This window comes from Lagenorhynchus albirostris, chromosome 1, assembly GCF_949774975.1.
Source record: "Lagenorhynchus albirostris chromosome 1, mLagAlb1.1, whole genome shotgun sequence".
Taxonomy (NCBI): Eukaryota; Metazoa; Chordata; class Mammalia; order Artiodactyla; family Delphinidae; genus Lagenorhynchus; species Lagenorhynchus albirostris.
The window spans coordinates 167,216,330-167,228,921 of NC_083095.1; positions in this window are offsets into that span (position 1 = coordinate 167,216,330).

Consider the following 12,592-nt stretch of genomic DNA (forward strand, 5'->3'; position numbering starts at 1 on the left):
GGAGCGGCTGGGCCCGTGAGCCGTGGCCGCTGAGCCTGCACGTCCGGAGCCTGTGTTTCGCAACGGGAGAGGCCATAACGGTGAGAGGCCCGCGTAACGCAAAAAAAAAAAAAAAAAAAAAAAAGTGTAGGAACAAAATAATAATCATAATAAATAGAGAGTTTTAAAATGCTTTGGGATAGATTCTCATTTTAAGAAAATAAAATATAGCATTTTCACTTGAGAAAATAAAAGGAATCCAAATGGCGCTTGTCAGGTGAGAAAACTGCGATGCAGGGAGAGTGACTATCTCCCTGGTGATGACATGGCGGGTGGGAGACGTGGCGTGGGCCCCTCTCCCCTCCCCCCCAGCACCGCTGGTTCCAGGTGACCAGCGGCCCTGCATCCCGGCAGCGGTGGGCCTGCAGCAGGCTCGCTGGTTCCTCTGGTGTTTACGGCCGCAGCGGTTTACTGGCTACTCGGATGAACATCTACAAACATCTGGACCTTTCCTCTTCCATGGCAATAAAAACAACTTCCAAACAGGGTCGGAGGGTCTGTGCTGATGTATCAATCTGTGGAACTGAGCTGTAGATATTTTATTCTTGCCATTTCATTCACATTCAGGTGAGCTTATCGTCATGTTTATCTTGTTTTTGTTCTGTCACAAGGTTTTCAGGTCTCTGATGCTGCAGGTCCCAGTTTGCCTCCCCACACTTCTCTTCAAACAGTGTAGAGCCGCAGGATTCTAGAACAGACGGAAAAGGATTTTGGAGGCCCCACTCAATCTCCCCATTTTATGGATGAAGAAACCCATGCCTAAGAAAGTCTCAGTAGCTTGTACCTCTAACCACCATCTGTCAGTTAATTAAGTTACATTTCCCTGCTGGTAGAATCCCATCAGCATTGTGTATATGTGCTAACACTTTTTTTTTTTTGAGGTATAGTTAACTTACAATGTGTTAGCTTCAGGTGTACAGCTAAGTGATTCAGTTATACAAGCACCCATGTATATATCTTCTTTTTTAGATTCTTTTCCATTATAAGTTATTACAAGACATTGAATATAGTTCCCTGTGCTATAACATAGGTCCTTGTTTATCTATTTTATAGATAGTGGTGTGTATCTGCTAATCCCAAACTCCTAATTTATTTCCCCCTGGCCCCTCCCCATACACTATCATTGTGTGTTTTATGAAAGCCTTGCTTTATGCTGTGAAGATTTTACTTTGGACCCAGGGAATCTCTTCACCTTTCAGCCCTCTGACCTATGAGGTTCGATTCACACTCAGAGCTGACCGTGTGCTTCCTCTCTGCTTTCCAGGGGGCCTGAGCCAGCAAGCCCTGCCCCACTGGCTGTGCTACTGATTACCCTACTGGTCAGCACAGAAGGAGAACTCCCAAAATGCAAATTTAAAAAAATATGCATGGGCTTAATGTATCCTTGATGCCTAGTGCATCTCTCAACAGCATTTCTTTCACTGTTTTAAGTAACATTCTCTTGTAAGCAGGAGTGAGGGCTGGGGGTTCAGAAGCTGGTCAGCAGCCCCTGGTCACCTCAGGTTGTGAAAACACACCCTCTGTCAGCTCTGCATCTCTTGCCCACACTTTCTCTTCTTCTCCCTCTTCCCTGTTTCTCTCTCTCTCTCTCTCTCTCTCTCTCTCTCTCTCTCTCTCTCCCTCTCTTTTTTTGCCTTATTTCTCCCCCTTTCTTGGGTCTTTCTTCCCATGGCACCTTTGACACTTTCCAAGCCACTGACATGAGGTCAACTCTTCCTGTGTGTGCTGTTGGTGTGATGTAATGAAGTGTTTGTTTCCACCCCCTGGAACGTGCAGTAGGTCCCTGTCCCCCCTCCTGTCTCTGTCTCTCTGTCTCTCTCTGTGTCTCTCTGTCTTTGTGTCTCTCTGTTTCTGTCTATGTCTCTGTCTCTGTCTTCCTAGCACTATCAGGTGGTGGGTTTCTAGGGGCTCTGTCTCTCTCTGGGGGCTTTGCTCACTTCAACGTGCAGAGTAGAAGGGCCTGGGATGTGGATGGAGAGCATGCCTCGCTGCGTGGTCACCCTTCCTGCTGCTCATCCAAGTGCCTCCTGGAAGACAGCTCTGAAGATTAGCATGCTCATCAAACAGCTTTATTTGCATATTGGGGTCACAATATGCAAATATTGTCACTCCTGTGGGAGACACCTGGGGATCCTGTGTTGCACAAAGACCATCCCACACTTCTTGCCATACGTGAAACTGGCCTTGACCTGCAGCTCAGCTGGTGGGCAGGAGAAATTCTTGGGCAAGTTCTCACGACCTTAGAACCTAATGTTTCTACGGTGTCAGAACACTAACACTGCAATTCACCCTTAAAAAGCCAGTGGTATATATTTTTATTAATTTTTGATTTCAAGATAACACACATAGTTTTAAAATAGTCAAATTAAACTTGAGTATACAGTGGAAAGTAGCATGTGTTCCTTCCACCCCAGACCTCCACTCCCCACTATTTCTTATGTGTCCTTCCAGAAACATTCTGTACATATACAAGCATAAACCCATGTTTATACGTGCATGGTAGCTTATTTCACCAAGGTGACAAAATCGAGAAGTCTGCCAAGGAGAGCTGAGTGGGAGGATGACATTGCAGTGATGAGCAAGGAGACATCGGGGCCACGGAGAAGATGCAGGGGATGGGGGCCTGGAGGACAGGTGCAGGGACTCTGACCAGGAGACCCAGCTGAGCAGGACAGGGAGGGAGGCTGCCGACAGCGTCAGGGACTGCTTCTCGAATTAATAGTGTGGAGACGCGGGGAGATGGGAAGGGGAAGACATTAAGGGAAAAAAAAACACTATTTGTGGGCTTCCCTGGTGGTGCAGTGGTTGAGAGTTCGCCTGCCAATGCAGGGGACACAGGTTTGTGCCCCGGTCTGGGAAGATCCCACGTGCCGCGGAGCGGCTGGGCCCGTGAGCCATGGCCGCTGAGCCTGCGCATCCGGAGCCTGTGTTCCGCAACGGGAGAGGCCACAACAGTGAGTAGGCCCACGTACCTCAAAAAAAAAAACACACTATTTGTTACAGTTTCTGGTCCCTTAGATCAAGAGGTTACAGGTACAACTTATAACACAGGCCTTTCCAGCCTCCTTTTATGTCAAACGCATCAAGAATGCCCTCGTGCGGGCTCCGGCTGTGAATACATCAGCTCAGGCCACGGAGCCAGTATCTGCCCTTTTCCACCACTTGGTTTTTTCTCTCCTTTCCTTTCAAAGTGTTTCTTTCCTCGTGGCCACCTAATGCTTTTCCACGAGTGCTGGCATGAAACTTCATGACTGTTTCCAACCAGAAGGAACAATGTTCCCTTCAAAAGGTCAGGACTCTTTGGTGACAAACACGATTCAAAACAGCTTAGGAAAAGGGGAGCCGTGTGGATGTTATGTGGCATCACCTAGATCCCCCTTCATGAATAACTCTCCACCTCAAATGCCAGGAGTGCCGTGGCAACCCCTGGGCTGTCAGCTCCTCAAGGGGCTGCATCAGCACAGGAGAGACACCTTGCAGAAAGCCAGGTCCACGTCCAGGGACGCGTCCTTGAGGGCCACATGATCTCGCCCTAGATTTGGAAGGAAGACTCGCTACCCAGAGCCCCCGGGGGCCAGTCCAGGCTGTCCTGTTGCCTGTGTAGCAGTGAGGCTCCTCTGTCCACCCAATCCTGTCCTCCAACCACAGGTGTTGACACCAAGACACTCCCTAATGGGCCACGCGCCCGCCAAACCCCATCTCCATCCCAGCCTGGGCAGGGAAGCTACTGGCTTCTGTAACCAAACCATTCGTGGAGCAGCAGTGCAGCAGCCCGGGACCCATGTACCAGGGGCTGGATCGGGGGTTCGACCAGAGACCTGCTCCATGCTGGCCTCACGCTGGCCGCTCACACCAGAGAGAAACCAGACTTCTCCTGTCTCTTCCTGTTGGGCTGCACCCCACAGGCCTGCAAGCCCTGCACTTGCCCCGCTTTAAGACCAAAGAGAGAGCCCAGAGTCAGCGAACGAGACATCAATGGTTTAATGGATGGGGGAGCTTACGTGTCAGAAGCAGGGTCCTAGAGCGACACCCCAGCACGGTGGGCAGGACATGGCAGCAGGTTTTGCTGGTAGCAGGTGGTGTGAATTGCTAGTTATAGGGGGAATTACATCAGGTTGGCTCCTTGGTTACCAGGGATACTAGCAGAGGGCACGCCCCTCACCACCCCTTTGACAAGAACAATCATCACCTGGGACATGGCAAGTATGTAGGCAGGTCAGTCAGATGAGTGGGGTGTGGGTGAAGCAGGGGCTAGTCCAGCAGAGGATGCACGAAGAGCAAGAGAACAGCCATCTTGAGTGGCCTGACCATACATTGTCCCCAGGGCAGATGCTGGGAAAAGGCGCTGATTGGCCTTGACTGGGGCAGGCGGCTCCAGACTCAGGAAGAAGCAACGCCGGCTGTGTTCAGTTTACCTGTTCAGAGGGGGGCCACAGCCAGGCAACATAAGAGGCAGGAGAGTGCTACTGAGTGGACAAACCATGACCCCCGGACACCATGAGCACCCTGTCCCCATCACTTAGTCTCTGCCGGGGAGCCCCCGCTGTCTGGCCCAGGGGAAGCGGGGGGCAGCATGCTGGGCCGTGACCTTGGAGGTCCGGGATACCCCCTCGCTGCATGCTCCTGTTAACGTTTGTTTCTTCACAGGGTTTAAGTCTCCTGAGGTGGGCATCATGCTTTCTGAACTGGACGCCTCACAGGCCTTCGACTGGGCATAACAAACGTGGTGGGTGAACCGACACTAGTTCCTTGTAGTTTAAACGAAGAGGAATGGCATGGACTGCTTAGCAAGGGTGTCGCTAATCCCCACTTAGATGTACTTTTCAACTCATTCCAGACATTCAAAACAGTGCTAACCTATAAGTACAACAGCCCTTGAGTTTAGTAAGGAAAATGTAACATTAAGAGAATCAAAGCAAATTAAATAAAAACCCCAAACCTAACAAAATCTCTCTTTCACACCCCTCCCCCACCCCCGCAAGCCACAAAGGCCCGGCCAGAACTGCATGAGCTCTGCAGATAGAGAGACCCTCAGGATCTTGCATGGCCCCCTCCCCCCACTGCCTCTGTTCCCTCCGAGAACTGATTGTACCAGGATGGGCCCCTGACCTAAACCAGGCACATCCCCCTCTGGCCACTTTGGAATCAAGACCCTGAGGTGCTGTGGGTCCATTCGGTCCTCAGCTGGGAAGCGATGTGAATGCAGGTGCACAGGGGCTGCACCTCACCAGGAAAGTGCAGAGGTCAGGAAGCAGGGCCTCAGAGACAGGGACTCTGAGGTCCTGGGACTGGGACAGTCCACCTGGAGCCTGTGGAGCCAGGGCACACTTCTTGTGTGTCTTGTCTCTGGTTTTTGTGCTGACGACATCAGCTGAAAGGAAGAGGGTCCAAACAGGCCCTGCCCCTATCCACTGCCCTGCTGTCCATCTCATCCTTCTTTCATTTAGCAAGTGAGCGGCCCAGGTGAAACCTCTCCTGAGCATTTACATCCTGATAGGGATCAATGCATTCTACCGAAGGGACTAACTTTCAAGGAAAGAATTTCAGGCTTCTGCTGGGAGTGCATTTTCCAAGCAATCTGGAAGCTGGGGGGACCTGACTGTATTCTGGGGGCAGGCCCTGGTGAGGACCAAATAAGTGAGAGAATCAGGGGTCTTGTGGCCTTCAGCGTGCGCTGGGCTCCGATCTGAGGTCTCCACACCTGAGGCCTCCCTCACACCTGCCCCGAGCACTGGCCCCTGTGCTTGGCCTGTGGGTGAAGCATGGATGGACATGCGGCCCAAGAAGGGCAAAGGATTCTCTGTGAAAGCAGGGGCCACTTTGGGGAGCGAGTGTGGGTGACCACAAGAGCTTCCCAGGAAAGGGAGATAATTTAGGAATTATACAAACCTAATAGGAGATGAATCCTTTTTTTTCAGAAGGGATTTGGGAGAAACACGTGTATTCCAGGACAGGTAGCTTGCAAGTTGCCACGGAACAAGATGTGGGGAGGAAACAGACTGTGTTAGTCAGGGCTCTCCAGAGAACAGAAGCAACAGGATATATGTAGAGATATACACAAGAGGAGACTTATTACAGGGACTAGCTCATGCCTTATGGAGGCTGAGAAGTCCCCTAATCTGCTGTCTGCAAGCTGGAGGCCCAGGAAAGCCGGGGGTGTATTTCAGTCCGAGTTTGAAGGTCTGAGAGCCAGGAGCAATGATGTGTGAGGCCGGGAGGAGATGGACATCCCAGGTCACCTGAAGCAGAGGGCAAATTTAACCCTCCTCTGGATTGAATTATGCCCCCCGCATTGATGAGTGTGATCTTCTTTACTCAGCCTGCGAACGAGAGGGCTGACGGTGTAAGTTCCAGGTGGAGTCCAGAGGCCTGAGGACCAGGGCACCAATATGTAAGTCCCAGTCCAAGGGCAGGAGAAGACCAGTGTCCAACCCTGCGTCCAGCAGAGACAGCAGATCCCCTCCTCCAACTTTTAGATCTGTTCGGGCATCTGTGTTGGGGAGGGTGATCTTCTTTCCTCAGTTCACTGATACAAATGCTCATCTTTTCCAGAAACACCCTTGCAGCCACACCTGGAAATGTTACCAGCGACCTGGGCACCCTCCGCCCTGTCAGGTGGACACATAATGTTAACCATCACACAGACCAACTGGATTTTAGATCCTCTAGGATTCTACCAGGTATTTAGTGAGATGCATGCCCCCCGCCATGGGTAGATGGGGCCAGTAGAGCCTTTGACTTCAGTGGGAATCAGCGATTTGCTGAAGAAACTCGGTCAATTAGTGGAAAAGTCAATCGTCCAACCAATACTGAGTGACTGGAGGTGCCTGGTACTGTAATGAGGACACGACAGTGGTAAGCATCGCAGGGCCTGCCCTCCTGGAGTCAAGTCTGGTATGAAGGACAGACACTGAACAAGTAGGGGGAAATGGGATGTGAGTTACACAGAAGGGCAGGTGTCAGGCAGACGGCAAGAGAAGCTGGGTGCCCACATTCAGGTCCCCTACATGGGTTCTGCACCCTCCACAGCCTCACAACGGGGTTTCACTGTCATTCCCATTTTACAGATGAAGAAACCGGAGCCTTGAGAGGTTAAAGGTTTTGCCCAACGTCACACCCCCAGTAAATGGCAGAGCTGGGATTTGAACAAAGGTCTCTCTGACACCCAAATCTGGGCTCTTTTGGCTTTCTGTGGCAAATTATAGAAATCCAAGTCAAACTATCTTTGACAAAGAAGAGGATATTTGGGTCCCCTAATTTAGAAGTGTAAGTGTAGGCTTTAAGCGTGGCTAATCCAGAGGCTATGTCACTGGGGGTCCATCCTTCTCTTCAGATATAGGCCCTCCCGAGTGGCAGACTTCATGGCCACCCAGATCATGTCCAGGCCAGTCACCTCAGTAAAGAGCTTCTGCTGTGATGGCCTGGAGAGGACTGTGGGGACATAGCTTTGGTCACATGCCCATCACTAAACCCATTAGGCAACTGGGGGGCGGGGGTGAGGTCCTCCAGTTGCCCAGGCCTGGCCTGAGACTGCCCTTGGGTAGGCAGCAGCCCCACCTGAACTGCATGGAATCAGCTCCCCACAGGAAGAAGGGCTTCTGTTGCCGAAAGAGAGGGAAGGGATGCTGCTCAGACAAAACCAGGCCCACCATGGCTTTTAACCACTATTCTCTGTGTCGAGTTGCCCTTCCACCCTGCACTAAGCAGCACAGCCCGAAGTGCCAAGACTCCGAAGAAGAGAACAGAATGAACGCTAAGGATGAACCACGTTTTATCATAGGACCACCTACCAACCGGTATTTATTCATTCTACCACCTGTTAGCACAAAGTAATTAGCGCTGTTCCAGGCCCAGGGACTAGAGGACTTTTTCTGAAGACACAGGCCCTGCCGTCCAGGTGCTCTCCACCTGGCAGAGGAGGCAAACCGGTAAGAAATTAGAATGTGTTAAAAGAGCAACGATAAAGGGACACGAATGCCTCCAGGATGTGTAAACAATGCTTTCCACTGAAAAACGAAAAGGCAGAAGACTCAGTTAAAAAAAAAAAAAAAATGAGCAAAGAACTCGAATAGACATTCCTCCAAAGGAGGTACACGCATGGCCAACAAGCCCATGAAAAGATGCTCAGCGTCACTCGTCATGAGGGAGATGCAAATCTAAATCATGAGGTACCAGTCCACACCCATTAGGGTGGCTGATGTGTTGAAAAGTAAGACAAAGTATGTGTGGAGAAACAGGGGCCCCCATACACTGCTGGTAGGAATGTAAAATGGTGCAGCCACTGTGGAAAACAGCTTGGCAGTTCTTCAAAAAGTTAAACAGAATTACCCTCTGACCCAGCAACTCTGCTCCTAGGTATACACCCAATATAACTGTAAGCAGGCACTCAAACATATATTTGCACGCCAGTGTTCACACCAGTACAATTCACAAGAGCCAAAAGGAAACCCAGATGTCCATCAGTGGATGAATGTAAAACAAGTTGTGGTCTATACACGCCACGGAAGCTTCATCCATAAAAAGGAATGAAGCACTGATACATGCAGTGAAACTTTGTGCTAAGTGAAAACAGTGCTACACAAAGGTGTTGTATGATTCCATTTGTATGAGATATCCAGCACAAGCAAATCCACGGAAACAAGGAACAGACTGGTGGTTTCAGGGGGCGGGGATGGGGGGGTGGATCGAGGAGTAAGCCCCTGTTTCCTGGGGCTTATTCTGGGGTGATGAACATGTTTTGGAACTAGATAGAGGTGGTGGTTACACAATATTGGAATTGTACTAAATGCCATTGAAGCACTCAGTTTAAAATGTTTAGTTTTATGTGATGTGAATTTCACTCAATGAAAAACAAAAGTGCCCATGAAGTTGTCCGTAAGTTATACAAAGCATATGAGAAGTCAGGTTGGAGAAGGAGGGGTGATTAAGTGCATGGTGGGGTCAGGAGAGCCGTTCTGGGCACAGACTTCCTCTGGGGAGACGCTTTGAGTAACGGAGGCAAGCGCAGCTGTGTGCAGGGACCCACGGTTCCGTTTTCTTCTGATTTACAAGGAGGCTGGTGCTTCTCACCAGGGAGATGGGCCTTCACTGCAGGGTCCCGAGCCCGGCTGTGCTTGCTGGAGCTTGTTTAGAGCTTGCTTGTTCAGAGACGGAGGGAAGGGCTGTTCTCCAAGGACCGTGCGTCCCCTGCCCCGTTGCTGCGGCTGCACAGCATCCTGGGGAGGACAAAGCGGCCCTTGTGTGGATGAAGCAGCTACAAAGTACATTTTCCTCTGGGGGTGAATTGCCACCCTGCAAGGCAGGAAGGTTTCTTTCCATTGCACAGAGCACCTCATTTCATGTCTGAGGGGCCCCGGGCAATGGAGTCCACTCAGGTCTGGGCTGTGCACTGTGGAGGGTGGGGACTTGGGAGGCTAGGGACCGCTTCCTGGAATCAGACGATGGAATCAGACAGAACCTGTTGGCAGGTGTGGCTCTGGAGTTAATGCATGCATGTTCCCTGAAGGTTTCACTTTGCAGTCGGCTTGGGAAAAGGTAAGGCATTGGCATACCCCCTCCATTTCCCCTTATTTTGGGCATTTCCTCCCCATTTAAGGCCCCCTTTCTGACACCCATCAGACTCCTCCTTCTCTTCTCCAGAATCCCCTTCCACGCGTCTGTTCCATCGTTCCGTTCTTTCAAGGTCTCTGACACAAATTCAAACCACTGCTTTGTGGTTCTGCTTTGGACAGGAACTAGCTAGTACTTATCATTAGCCACTTCATTTAACCCTTGTCATTAGCACAGAAAGCAGGTACTGTATTGCTAAGTCCACTGTACTGATAAGGAAACAGACTCAGAGAGATTGGGATTTGGCCAAGGTAAACAGCTGGTTAGTGGCAGGATAGGATTCAAGCTCTAAATTTAATGTTAATAAACTGACCTCTACTAGTAAACCAGTGATTGGAGAAATTATCCCTCCCAAATGACATAATGTCTCAACAGAGTAAAAATGAGATTTCTGTGGTAGCAGAAGTGTATTTGCAGAGAGACGGGAGGTATTTGGACATATATTTTATATGAGGAGGAGGTCTTTCTATAATCCCCAAATTATGTGACAGCCTATTCTACGTGTTATTTAACAGGTTTATTTCACAAAGGCTCAATAGCAGTATTTGCTCTTTAAATTGACAAACAGGTGACTGAGTGAGCACAGGTGCACTGAGGCACTTTCTTCACCATCCTCTTAATTTAAATATATGCTGGAAACAGAATCAAGAGTAAGACTCACCTAAGGCCACAGGCAAGCTGGGATGCTCTTCTCAACTCACTTCAAGTGCTCTGTCTCCTAGGAAGCCCCCAGACGCCCACCCTTTTTGTGTTATCCCCTCCACTAGACCTTGACATCCTGTGCTCAGGGACCGCATTTAAGTAATCATCTTGTCCAGTGCTCTTTTAGTGGGAAAAAGGAGAAAGAGAGGAAGCAAGGAAAGTTTCCAGAAGGTTTATTTACATTTCATTATAAAAAGACAGGCCAACTGATGATCATTTTATGTATAAAAACATCCAATCACTACATTGTACACCTCAATTACTCTTCAACTGAAAAGACAAGCCAATTAAAACACGGGCAAAGGACTTGAACAGATATTTCTCCAACTAAGATGGACACATGGCCAACAAGCATGTGAAAATGTTTAATGTCATTAGTCAACAGGGAAATGCAAATCAAAACCACTTCACATCTGACAGGATGGCCAGAGTTGAAAAGACAGACAATAACAGGTGCTACCGAGGATGTGGCGAAACCGGAACCCTCACACACTGCTGGGGGGAATTCGAAACGGAGAAGCCACTTTGTCACACAGTCTGACAGCTCCTCAAACAAGTGAACTTATACACTGGACCTACTTACACACGGAGCTGTCATAGGACCCAGCACTCTTAGGTATGCATCCAAGAGAAACAAAGACACATGTCCACACAAACTTATGAAAGCATGTTCATAGCAGCATTAATCGTAATGGCCAAAAGGTAAAAACAACCCAAATGTCCATCAGCTGATGAACGGATAAACAACGTGTGGTTTATCTAAACAATGGAATATTATTTGGTCATAAAAAGGAATGAAATGCTGATACATGCTCCAACCTGGATGAACCTTGGGAACATTGAGCCAATGAAAGAAGCAGTCACAAAAGACCACTTGACGTATGATTCCGTTGATATGAAATGTCCAGAAATGGCAAATCCATAGAGGTAGAATGTAAATTAGCAGTTGCAGGGGCTGGCGGTGGGAGTGAGGAGGAGGGGCATGATGGCTAAAAGGCATGGGGTTTCTTTTTGAGCAATGAGGGTGTTCTAAAATCGACTCAAGATGTTCTAAAATCGGTGAGAGCTGTAAGTATCTGTAAATACACTAAAAAACACATTTTAAATGGGTAAGTTGTATGCCGTGTGAATTATATAAAGCTGTTTTTAAAAGAAAGTTTCCAGAAGGCACTGTGCCCCTTTCCACAATTCCTCTTTACTCATAATAAACTTAGTTACTTGAAGTTTTTGAATTTCAATTTTTAGCAAGTCTGATACTGAATTTCAATTTTTAGCAAGTCTGATATACAATATTTTTAAATGCCTCATAAGCATTTTAATAAATACTAATAGTATTAAATATCCATTGTTGAGTTTGCTAAATAAACAACTTAATTTCTTAATATGACATATTTTCTCACAAAAGAATAAAATACTTATTACCTACTAGGAGTTTAGCATCTCTGTTCTCATAATAATCCAAGTCCCCGAGTCTATCTTTATGTTTGAATAGGTGATGTGTCTGCAGCTTCTACACTTGACACTTCTTGTAGCGTAGCAGTGGCCCGGAGGATCTGCAGGAAAAAACAGTCCGCTTCCTGTCAGGCCCCAGAGGAACTGTGAGAACAGTGAGGTAAAGTTACCAGCTTGCTAACCGCTGTCACGAACAGACACCAAACCCTAGCACTGCCCTCCCACCCCATCCCCGGGATTCCCACGCACTGTGACTAAACAGACCCAGGACAGGGAAAGGGAATTCTGCCTTTGATAAAAGCATCTGACAGAAATGAGGGTATTTTTGTTTGTTTTTCGTTTTTTGCCGTACGCGGGCCTCTCACTGTTGTGGCCTCTCCCGTTGCGGAGCACAGGCTTCGGACGCGCAGGCTCAGCGGCCATGGCTCACGGGCCCAGCCGCTCCGCGGCATGTGGGATCTTCCTGGACCGGGGCACGAACCCGTATCCCCTGCATCGGCAGGTGGACTCAGAAATGAGAGTCTTTTGCTTTTTCAGGAAGGTATGTAACATTTGTACAAAAGGCCTGTTTACATTTAACTTTAAATTACAGAGCAACTGGAGGGCTTGATACGTTTGCTTGTTTTGTCAGTTCCCTCCCAAAACCAGCCATGCCTGGTCCCTGGGACCTGGCAGCACCTAGCAGCCCTCAGAGCAGGGGTTCCGTGAGAGGCTTGCGGTTAAATGAACGAGTGATGAGAACGTGTGTGCAGATGGACGAGGGCAGGAAAAAAGTATGAAAAAGTAGAAA